The 12,220-nt window shown below is 37.6% G+C and overlaps 1 protein-coding gene and 1 non-coding gene across 2 annotated transcripts in view; one reads left to right on the top strand and one right to left on the bottom strand.

Moving 5' to 3' along the window:
• The window catches only part of CYSLTR1 (cysteinyl leukotriene receptor 1), a 45,532-nt gene extending 40,835 nt beyond the window's left edge, over nucleotides 1-4,697 (bottom strand). Inside the window, exon 1 of the mRNA XM_004717634.2 lies at nucleotides 4,374-4,697. The gene's annotated coding sequence lies outside the window, so the exon portion shown is untranslated. The remainder of the gene's footprint in view (nucleotides 1-4,373) is intronic.
• LOC115872027 lies at nucleotides 2,071-2,204 on the top strand. The gene has a single exon (XR_004047608.1). It is a non-coding gene; the product is annotated as a small nucleolar RNA SNORA42/SNORA80 family (small nucleolar RNA).
• Nucleotides 4,698-12,220: the final 7,523 nt, after the last annotated feature.

Below are 12,220 nucleotides of genomic sequence, written 5' to 3'. Positions count from 1 at the left end.
TGCTTGACACACTGGATGAATGTATGGATTGTGATAAGAGATGTAAGAGCCCCCAATAAAAGTATTTAAAAAAAGAAATATTTCTTAACTCCTGTTTCTAAATATTTCACTCCCTTCAGAATTCATATTGAAGCTTCATAGATATTGTAGGACTGCTGGCAACTGGAGGACTGAATCCTACTGACTGATCTTAAGAATAGAGTGAGATTGCGGACACTTACAGTGAGGCTCTTGGAATAAAAGAGTTGTATATGAAGCAGAAAAAATAGTAACTGATTCTATTGTCTTTTAATTCGATCAGTTTTGTTTATTAAAAAAGAAATCTAAACATTCAAGACTTTTAGTATCTTTTAAGGAAAAGAATTATATTCCTGCTGCTCTTATTTCTAGACATTTTTTCTCCATTTTCCCTAAAGTAAAGGAACTAATGAAATTTCAGTCCTTGGCTATCTTTTAGATTTGTTTTCTTTAAATTGAACAATTTTTTTTAAGTTGAAAAATTCATACAGTCTTGTCTATTACAGTACTCAGATTTAGCATCACTAAAATTCAGGAACATTACTTCCAACCATGTATCAGATATTCTTAGAACTTAAAAAAACTGTTTTATTGACATATAATCCACGTTATGCAATTCAACAGTCTAATCATATTAAAAATAGTTGTGCAATCATCACCATAGTAAATTTTAGAACATTTTCTTCTTTCTTTTACCTACTGTTATTAGGCCCCTATTTCTCCTCCATCTCCTCTGCTATAACTCTAAGAAACTACTAATGCAGTTACTGTCTTTATAGATTTCCTGATCCCGGATTTCATTTAAAGAAAAACATACTGCAAACATACTTAACCACCTCCCTAAACTGAAACAGAAAACCTCCAAAACCAAATAAAATTCTGCTTTATTTTGACCAAATAAAACAGAGAAAATCCTCAATTGAAGGGTAGGAAATATTGAAAACTAGAACAAATTAAAAATAGGACAAATAGGAGAGCAAATGTTAAGTTGTTAAATTTTAACTTAAATATATCTGCAATAATTCAATTTTCAAGGCACGGCTTGAAATAGCACGGCTATTCACATCCCTGTTCTCTAGTCAGAGGGGATTCACCAGAGTGAATGTGGGGAAACTGCAAATGAATTTTGGGCTTTTACTGTCATTCAAAGCCTCCTACAAACTGGGTGCTCAGAGTTTAATCTCTAATAGTGTTCTCCCCTCTAATCTTAGATTTTATTATTTACAATCCTTGAATAACATAGGGTTGTGTGTTTCTTCCATGTGGACTTAGCTGACATCTCACTTAGATGGCTGCTTGTTTTAAGACAAGCCTTTAAGACCCCAGACACTATTCTTTCTGATGGAAGGGCAGTATCTGATTTCTTCACCAAACTTTGCTACATAGCACCCATTTCTTCAGTGATTTCTTCATTAGGGGAGGTTATCAACTAGGTTACCTAGAATTCATGTCATCACCACAAACTCAAGAAATCAAAAGCAGAACTTCTCATGTCCTATACTCCCCATTTACAGCCCTAAGTTAGCTATTTTGATGAACAGTATGACCACTGCTCAAATTCTACAGGCTTAAAATTTCAAATAAAATTGTAATTTATTTCTCTCACGTTGCTTATATACACTCACTAATTCTATATACTTATGGCTTATGCTTGTATTTTCATGCCTTCCTATCCATTCCATGTCCATTGCCACCAAACTAGCCTAGAGCCTCATTAACTCATACTCTCAAGTCGTCTTTCCACTTCCAGCTTTACTATATGGATTCATTGTAGGGTGAAATATGATTCACAATGACCTATACAGGGTTTCTGAAGCTGTAAATCATCACATGAGCAGACAACTTCAACCTGTAGCAGGTGGTGAGTTTGAATTGCCAACCTTGAGCTAAATAGCCCAAAGCTTACCCAACAATGGTAAAGGGGCTCCTTCCCCAAATACAGTCAAACCTATAATACTTCCAGTTTAATCTACTCAATATACTTTCCCATCATGCTCTCACATGTTCAAAGTCGGATCATATGATTGGCTATTGAAAATGTCTAGAATTTATGCACGGGTTTGGATTTGTGGCAGGTCCAATCCCCTGGGCCTCTCACAGTGTCCCATGTGAAAGCAAACTGTCATCTTGGACCATTGCCTGGCTCTACCCTATGGGCTTCAGGCACTGAAGCGGGTTGCACGGTGAAAAAAAAAGTCTAGAATTCAATCTCTTTAAAAAATTTAGCCGTATTTATTTATTTATTTTCCTGGCCAGCAAATTTATTTACTCTGAGGGCCTATCTCTGCATGATTGCCTAGCCTTAATTTTTAAATTCAAGTTTATCTTCTGTTCCCAGCCCTCTCAATTCATCTTCTTTGCCCCAGTAAGTTTAGGCTTCTCAGAGTATTTTATAGGTGCCAAATTCACTTCTAACATGATATATTTCTAAATAGAATTGAATTCAAACAACGTATGTTGACCACTTATGTGTACAACAGATTTGCTCAGCATGGCTCCAAATCCCATTATTCTTTTAGGTCTATCTCATTTTATCTCCTTCGTGAAGCTTTTTCCATTCAGTCAAGCTCATTGTTATCTTTATTCTCAAAAGCTCTTTTCTATTAAAAATCCTCAAGACTATGATTTACTTTCTTCTATTTATATGTTCTGGAGTTTTGTGCTCCCCACAACATTGCAAACAAGATCAGGAACTGTGACTTACTTTACCTTGTGCCACACACTGTACTGAGTTTGACTAACACTTATTTAACTGGATTATAAGACATTTGAGATTTTAATAGGAACATAAGAACTGTCGTACTGGATTCAAGTAGAGATTGTGTAGAACTATGTTATTTGGGAAATTGTGTTCGTTACCACTAATAGAGTCCAATCCACTATGTTAGGTATGTACTTGAAGCATCTGTGTCTTCCCTTTAACATATTTCAAAAGTAAATTTATATTTTTCTACACCATGGAAGAATATTACTTTAATAAACTCATCAAAACCGTGATTAATGGTAGAGGAAGAAGGTAATGAAAAATGAGAATTGATGATTCTAGGATAGGAAGACATTGAAATGTGAAGATTTAACTTAACTCAATTGGCAAACCTTGTTGATTCACATGCTGGGTGCTCTCCATGGGTCCCAAACGGACTTATTTTATTGGCAGGTACTGATTGACTGGTGTAGTCATGTAAATATTATGGGAGGCTATGAAATAGCTTTTTTGATTAAGGGGATGGTTGTAAATATGTATTTGAGGTTGTTTATTAACTATGTAAACACAGACATCTTTTAGTTCTACATGACCCATTACCAGTATTGTTTTACTATTAATGTTTTAGAATACTTTAAACATATTTTAGAATGATTATAACTTCTTGCAATAGATATAAAAAAACAAAATTTCTAGATATGGATTTCACAAATAGATTTTAAATACAATCCACAATGTACTGAGTCCAGGTTTAGTCATATATTATTTTAAATAATCGTCTCTTGATTTATGGAGTCATGACTTCTCTTTAGATTCCAAATAATCAAAGCACTAGAAAAGGAACCGCCGAGTCCATGCTTTTTTAGCTAGATTGGTACCCCACCAAACCATTTGTCTATCCCTGAAGTCAACTCCTTGCCAATGAGAAGACTGCTCCTGGTCAGAGGCTTCAATAGAAATTTATGAACCGTGAACTCTGCATAAAGCTAGTTTATGCCTACTATGATTAATTTCTGATTTACTAAATAGATCATGCAATGTCTTTATATCCATTTATAATGAAAAGAGCTTTCTCTTTGCAGCCTCTAGTCAGAACTTGCCAATTTCTAGCTCTGCAGTGTTTCCAGAAAATTACTTAACCTTCCTGAGTCTTTCTCTTGTGTAAAACACCCACTCTACCTATATTAGTGTTGAGTGTTCAAGCAAGACAATGAATATGAAAATACCTTATGAAAATGTCACATTATTCTTCACTGGTTTATCTTCAGGAATCCCTATGTATTTTCTTTCCATACTGATCAGAATTGCCATTACAGATTAAAGAAACTCCAATGAACTCTTAAAAACAGGATTGTAAACTGTGCTTCCACACTCCTAGCTTAATTGCAAGGGTGCTGGGAGTTGGGGACTATAATCTCTCTTTTTTGTTACAGTGAACCCCTACTAGAAGCATTGAACATTACTTGCTGATAGACTGATTAGATGATCAAATTTCTGGCTAAGCAATAAAAAATCATAGTAGCAGCCTAATTTAAACAGACAAGGCAAGATTAGTTATCACAATTTTCCCTGGAATTTGCTAAAATTCACCATCTACAGAATTTTACTATATGCCGTTGTGGTTCTACTATTGAACCCTAATTCATCTTACCTGCTACCTTCAAGGTTGATAGTTTGGGATCCTTTTGTGCTCACGTTCAGAAGCAAGTTTCAAGTCTTCAGTAAATCCAGTTTACCAGTCCCTTGGAGAGCTAACACTTGTTGGTGAGCTGCACGAGAATTTTGATAACTTGAAGAATCCTGAAAGTACGCTCCATTCACCGGGTGCTTGCTCTTTAGGAAAGTGTTTTTTAAAAAGAGGCTGGTGTTATTTTCAAGATGGGGAGGGCAGGGCAAATTTGCTAGCCACTATATAAAGATTCTTCTTCCTCTTTCAGATTAGTCCGCAAACTCAAAGAACACCCAAGTTTGGCTTCTCTGGTGCAAAGTAGGGGTGGGGCGGGGAGGGAGGAACAAGAGCAACCGGAGACTTGCAGGTTCTTGTGTATACGCATAAATGAGCTTTTATCCCTGGTTTCAGCAACAGACTCCTCAGGAAATCACACAGCTGCTCTGCGATGGGACACAGGGAGGAGTGCACTTTGCTCAGCTTCGTTCTCATTTTTTTGACTGGCGGATGTTTAAAACTATTTGTAGGCGGAGAAAGATAATCCTATGCTAATATAATAGGCATGTGAAACTTGATCTTAGGCAAGCTAAAGTTCCTCTCTCTCTTTCTCTTTTTTCCTTTCTTTTATGACACTTGAGGATCTAACCACATTCTGAAAAGCCACTTATTTCCTGATGTATTGTGTTCTGGAAAATAATTGTTTTAGTTTAAACTTGGTTTCTTGAAATCTCCTGAATAACCAATTGCTTTCAATAGGTTCAAAGGGTTTTTCTGTTTCTGTCTGTCTCACTGAAGATGGACTGGGGAGACTGGGTTTGCTTTTAGTGGTCCTGTCTCAGAAATCTGAGAATCTGATAAGAGCTCTAGAGGGAGCGCTATAACTGATGATGATTATACAACTGATGTTAAAAGCAATTTAACCATGGGAGGGGGGAGAAGATGTTTTAAAATTGATTGTGGTAATGATTGTACAACTCTTCTTAATGTGATTGAATTGTGTGATATGTGGATGAATTGCCAATAGAAATGTTAAAAACAGAGGTCTTGTGCAACGGATTTGCCCAATGCAATACCTAATTAAATTTCTTGACTGCTGCTTCCAACACTTTTAAGAGTAATCAATTCAGTCTAAGCCAAATTCAGAAAGCTCACCCTTATGATTTTGTTACTCTAGAATCACTAGTATCAAATATCATAGAGGTCCTTCTAAGCACAAAACTAGTGAAGCATACATACAAAGATATTTGTTTCAAGTAAATGGGTCATACAGTTGTGGGTGCTGGCAAGTTTCAAATCTCTGGGGCAGGAGTCAGGCTGTAGAGTGGTTTTGGCTCATGAGGTTTCAAAGGCTGATGAATCTAAAACCCACATGTAAAATGGTAGCCTATTGACCCATAGGGACGTGAGAGCTGGTAAATCTCCAAATTTGCAGGTCAGAGGGCAGACTGTAGCTTCATGTCCCCCAAAATGGAGGCTGGAGTATGAAGTGTCAGATACAGGATTGAGAGAAGGCATGCTTTAAGAGAACATCCATATATACTGGATGCAGGATACACACCCAAGGAAACACCCTTTTCAGCAGATTGGCTGCTCACATAAAATGACACAATGGAATGATTACATACTATCTGGAAAACCATTGAGAACCATGACCTATTAAAATTGATGCATAGCATTAACCATCACAATACCATTCTCGCATTTTCAGTTTTTACAGGAAAGGACCTCTTTGCTGCCATATTTCCACTCTTTTTCATTGCCCTAGACTCTTATAGTTATTACTTTCTCACTGAGGTGGACAGAACCAAGTAGGGAATATATGGGGATGGGGGTGGGGTGATGGTGTATAACATGCAATTGTATGGGAAGTCTGCCTTAATGAAACATGACTTGAGTAAAAAGTTAAATATTTCCAGTTATATAAAATTCCAGTTATATTAACAAACCACAGGATTTATAGTTTATATAGAGTCATATTGTCGGGTGGGGGCTTAAAATGTTATCTTATTTAGAGTTTTTATTTGATTGCATTCTTAAGGGTAGGGCATGTCCAGTTCATTATTGTGTCTCCTGATTTTAGCTTAATTGAACTTGGACTGTTGAATAAATAAATCTATTCCAACCTTCTCGTATTACAGAGAAGGATACAAAGGACAGAAAAAAAACACTCTCTATATTCTTTTTGCCTCAAGCGGAATCATATTTTCACAATCAATACTAATCACATATTAGAAAGGGGACTCAAGGCATTTATATACACACCCGTATACTCATCACACAGGCCGACATAGTCTTGATTTGACCTTTTGTTCCAGCTTGTGAGAATTCAGAATCACCGACAAAAATCAGCCTAATTATGACAATATGGTGCTTACCACTTTTTATCTTCTTCCTGTCCCATAGCCTACTCTGTGGGTTTGAAGCAACACTGGTTTTTAACTTCTGGTGATGAAGGTGCACACTGAGAAAGTTGGGTGAGTTTAAATGAATTCTAAAGAATAGAACCACATGGAATATTTTGGAGAGATGATGCAGGTCATTTAAGCCAATACTCCTACAAAATGTTTGTACTCTCCAATAGGGTAGTTACTGGCCACATGTGGCTATTTAAATTTAAATGTAAATTAATTTGTAAAATTGTATCTTTTAATCTCACTAACCACATTTCAGGTGACTACTGTGTTTGGTATAATAGATTTAGAACAGCTGTTAAAATTAATGCCTACTTTTACAAGGTTATATAAGTAAATATCAATGCTGGGAAAATAATTCAGGTTTCTGAATCCCCAATCAATATTAAGTAGGTTTATTTCCACCTCTCATGTATTTATTTTTTAAAAGTTTTATTGGCATATACTTCACATATCGTTCAATTCAATAGTTCAATTATAATAAAGAGAATTGCATAATCATCTCCACATGTGTGGATATATGGGAATAGTTGAGCTTTACTTCCTTCAATTTGGTGTTTGACCCTGGGCCCAGCTTAAGAAGGAAGAGTGGGAAGTGAGCTGAGTTTCCGGAGCATTTTGGCAGCTGAGTTGAGAAGGAGTCTGTTGGTTGTATGTATTTAGGTAACTTGCTAGTATCCTGTAATCCTAGGAAATGCAGTTGGTTGGGCTTGCCTCCACCTCAGTTTTTGTACTAGGAGAGGAGCAGGCATGGAGGAATTAGATAAAGATCTTCAATGAGAACAAGGACTTACCTTAGTTGAAGGGTGCAGTAAATGCCATGGGGGCCATTTCTGACCTTCTCTGGCTTCCCAAATGCCATGGGGCAGGGTTCAAACATGCCTTCACTCTCCTTCCTTCTTTATCTATTCTGAGACCAATCATTCCTCTCACAGCTTTCTACTGTCATGCTGGGTTCAATAATCATTTGTAATGGTAACACAGAACTCACAGGCAATACTTACAATTATGAGAGTTGATTAGGGAAGCTAATAAGGTACTACAAGTGAGGATCAGTAAACAGTAAAGATACAGTCATTCATCCACAGCAATACCTCTCCTTAGCCTACATCCATGTATTATTTCTCTGGTCTTTCGCCTCTCAGCCACGTGATCCCTTGCCCTCTCCTCTGTAGCCTAGGAATCCTGCCTATTGTTCTGCTTCACAGTTCCATCAACTCAGCACTGCTCCTCTTGCTCTGTCCCATCGTCTTCATGCCCTGGTGCAGCTGATCTTGGCCTCCTTCATTTAAGTCAGTGATATGGAATATGCTCTTCCATGGTTACACCCTCTAGCAGAGTCTACAGGTACTCCCAAGGAAACGAAGGACGAGACTTGGCTCACACCTTCTACTAAGGTCAGGATTTAACCCCATCTTAATTCTGTCCATTAGTATAGCAGAGACTCCCATCAAAATAGGGTTATAGCTAAAGACAGAGGAGCCCAGAATTATAATACACCACATAAGGAATTATGGCAAGAAAGGCCGTATTAATTGACTATATCTCAAAGAGATTATCTACAGTCACTTTATGTGGCTGTATGTCAAGTTTAAGTATTTTTTCAAGGAAAATGAAAATAAAAGACAGAAAGAGGTCACTGTGCTATAAATTCCCAGTTAAAGTACTGCTATATTTAGAGACTAGTCTACTATGCGTTATTTAAAGAGTTTCTAAGAAGTCTGCAGTTTCTCATAGCTCCTGATATTGGAATTTGCTAGCTGAAGCCTGATGTGCCTTTAAGTACAGCTCACAGTCACAGTCTTCTCTTAGATGACTGTAAATTCTGATCTCCTATCACGAGGCACTCACAGACTGTAGAAGAGATCATCTACTACAGGGGGAAGCAAGGACTGGATGTGAAAAACATACCCTGGACCATAGAATGAGAGAATTGAGGTAATGATGACTACATCCGCTCTGTTGGTGGCCAAATCAAATGTGGGGGGAAGTCAGATACTTGCTGCCAGACTGCTGTCTCATCCCACCACAGGGGTGGGCCTGCTCCCTGCCTCTGGGGACAATGGACAGGCTCCTATAGGCAGAGTTTGCACCCTACTGATAATGTTCCTATGGAGACCCAGAGACCACCCCCTAAACCACCCTCTTATTGCTGTGTAACCTATAGTGCAGCCCCTTCCTGTGACGTATGTCTCTACCTGTAATTAGTGGGCTGGCTTGCCCCCAAAAGGTATATAGGTGTGAGCCAGCAAGATAGATCTCTCTCTGACTCTGAGCTCCTGGCTGTTCACTCCCTGGTTACTCCCCTCTCTCTTGTTCCCTTACTCTCCTTCCCTTCCCCCCATCTCCACGTGGACCACCAAGCTGGGCTGAGGTGAGCGATGGTATCATGTAATGTGTCTGACTGTATTATTGTAATATCTCTCATGCTCTTGATGACTTTAATATAATGCTTATATATCTCAACCGTACAATTGTGCATTACTGAACCCAGAAGTAGTATTAATGAATCTGAGTAGTAGCAATAGAGAGTATCAACGGGTGGGGGCTGGCCCCCCACCTCCCTCAGCGTCATTATTTTTTAAAATTTAATACTACAATCAAAGATACATAGAAAATGTTAAGATTATAAAACCAACCTCTCACTTTCACTCAGCAGACAGGGGTGGGACTCGGAGTGTGGACTGAGTTTCAGCTTTCCTGCTCTTTCGATGAATAGATGTTCAATAGAGTCTTTTCTCAAAAAATGCTGAAGGTGGAGGGAACCATGAGGAACTTCATGATGAAAATTAGCTGTATATTCTGAGATAAGTTATTAGAACATTTTGAGTTGTAATGTTCTCATTAGAAAAAAAGCTATGATAAGAATATCAGTTCTGAGTATATCACAGGGTTTAAGAATCAAATGAAAATTAATCTAAAAAGCAAATAAAATTATTTCAATACCTGTTTCTCCATCTTCCTCCTCAATGCCTTTTCTCACAGAAAATATTGTGTGGCTTCTCATAAATAAAAATAATTTTCCAGACAGAGAAATTTGGGCCACTTTAAGAGGACTTAGGTCTCTGTAGTATGTTATATATAATTTCAGAGCAGGAATTACTGTCACTGATGCTCTAGATACAAAGATTTCCTTTAGTATCTGAAGCTGTTTGCATAATGTCAACATCTGTCATGTGTATTTGTGTATTTTGTGGATGTGGTCGTGGTAGTAGAAATGGAACTAGTAAAGTAAACTTCCTTAACCACTCAAGCTCACTGAAAGTAAAATACAAACATTAATTTGACTCAAAATTACTATCTTAAGATCTGAGTTTATTGTGATCATATCATTTTTTCCTGTCACCAGGAATAGAGTAAGTTACTTAAAATTTCTGAACTTTTGTTTTCCCATTTGTAATTAATCACAGCAGAGGGTTAATAGGATCTGCATTGTCTCTTTGCTGGGAATCAAAGTTGGCTAATGCATGAGTAAGCACGTATAAACTGTAAATAGCAGAACAAACAAGTTCATAGTTTTTTTCCTAGTATCAGGAGAAATCCACAGGGATATACTCAGAAACTGTCTTTGTTAGATTTCATTTATCTTAACAGGAGCTAGCCAATTCTCAACCCAAGTAAAGAAATTTATTTAAATACTTGATGTTAGGCCTAACCCTTAACTTTGTTTAATTTCTCTTGCTGAAACATACTCACTCAAAACAACACAACACAACACAAAACACAAAGCAGGACTAGTCTTGGGCAAAAATTGTGAATTAAATCAAGCTTATTTGTAATGATTTGCCTCTTTCTGCCCCTTAATCTACATGTTTCTTTTTGAGCTGCTGTATTCTTCATTGGTTAATAGCTCATTGGCTAATAATTATGTGCTGAATCTTGGATTCAGGATTGGAGGAAGTCTTATTACTAATCTGTGCTATGCAGATGACACAACCTTGAAAGGGAGGAGGACTTGAGACACTTGCTGATGAAGATCAAGAATTGCAGCCTGCAGTATGGATTACAACTCAATGTAAAGAAGACCCAAATTCTCACAACTCTGTCCAATAGGTAACAGCATGAAGTTGTCAAGGATTTTGTCTTGTTTTCATTCATAATCAATCCTCATGGAAACAGCAGTCGAGAGATCAAAGGGCACTTTGCATTGGGTCAAGCTACAGTGGAAGACCTTCTTCACATAATGAAAACCAAGGATGTTATTTTGAAGACTAAGGCATGCTGCTCTAAGCCATGGGATTTTTCATTGCCTCATATACATGGGAAAGTTGGGAATTGAATAAGGAAGACCAAAGAATAATTGATGTATTTGAATCATGGTGCTGGCAAAGAGTATTGAAAGTACCGGGGACTGCCAAAAGAATAAATCTTGTGTTGGAAGTACAGCCAGAAATCTCCTTAGAAGTAAGGTTGGAGAGCTTTCATCTCATGCACTTTGGACATGTTATCAGGAGAAACAAGTCCCCGGAAAGTACCTGATGCTTGGTAAAGTGGAGAGGCAGCATAACAGACTAAGACCCTGAACAAGATGAATTGACATGGTGGCTGCAACGATGGGCTTAAATATGACAATGATTCTGAGGATGGTGCAGGACCAGGCAGGGTTTCATTCTGTAGGACATAGGGTCGCTATCACTTAGAACGACTTCAATGGAACTTGTTTGGGTTTTGGGTTGGGGAGTGAGGGGAAGGATCTCCAGTTAGTGATTAGGAGGCCTGGTGTCACCGTGGGTTAAAGGTTGTGCTGCTAACTGCAACGTCAGCAATTTGGAACTCCCAGCCCCTCCAAGGGAGAAAGCTTATACTTTCTGCTCCTGTAGAGATTTGCAGCGCAAATGTCAATGTTTTCAAAGAATTCAGATAATAAAATGGGAATGATTACAGTACCAGTGCCAGCATGACAGCACTCAAAAAGAAGGGTAACCAATTGTATTTTTAATGACAGATGAAAGGGCACATAAATAACTGATTTAGGGAAGTAAGTAACCAAAATAGAGCATAAGCACAATATGTAACAAAAAGAAGAAAGATCAAGAACGTGGGCTTAGACATGGTGGAGAAAGAAATATGAAAGCACACGTGGAAACGGAATCTCAAAATACTGGATGAAGTAAGTACTTCCAAATCAATTACAATTTTCTTTTAACTAAAAAAATTTTTTTCTTTTAACTTTTGACACAGGAAGTGGGATAAGGGATGTTACCTTGTGAGGATTAAATGAAATATAATGCATATGAATTGTTGAATGGAAAATGAATCTGCTCTGTAAACTTTCACCAAATTCATAACAAAAAATCTTTTAAAATCATTTTATTGGGAGCTCATACAACTCCGATTACAATCCATACATCCATCCATTGTGTCAAGCATATTTGTACATTTGTTGCCATCATCATTCTCAAAACATTTGCTTTCCAC

Source organism: Echinops telfairi, unplaced genomic scaffold, assembly GCF_000313985.2.
Source record: "Echinops telfairi isolate 266 unplaced genomic scaffold, ASM31398v2 ScPeMD7_7418;HRSCAF=8456, whole genome shotgun sequence".
NCBI lineage: Eukaryota > Metazoa > Chordata > Mammalia > Afrosoricida > Tenrecidae > Echinops > Echinops telfairi.
This window is presented reverse-complemented; position numbering and strand designations above follow the sequence as displayed.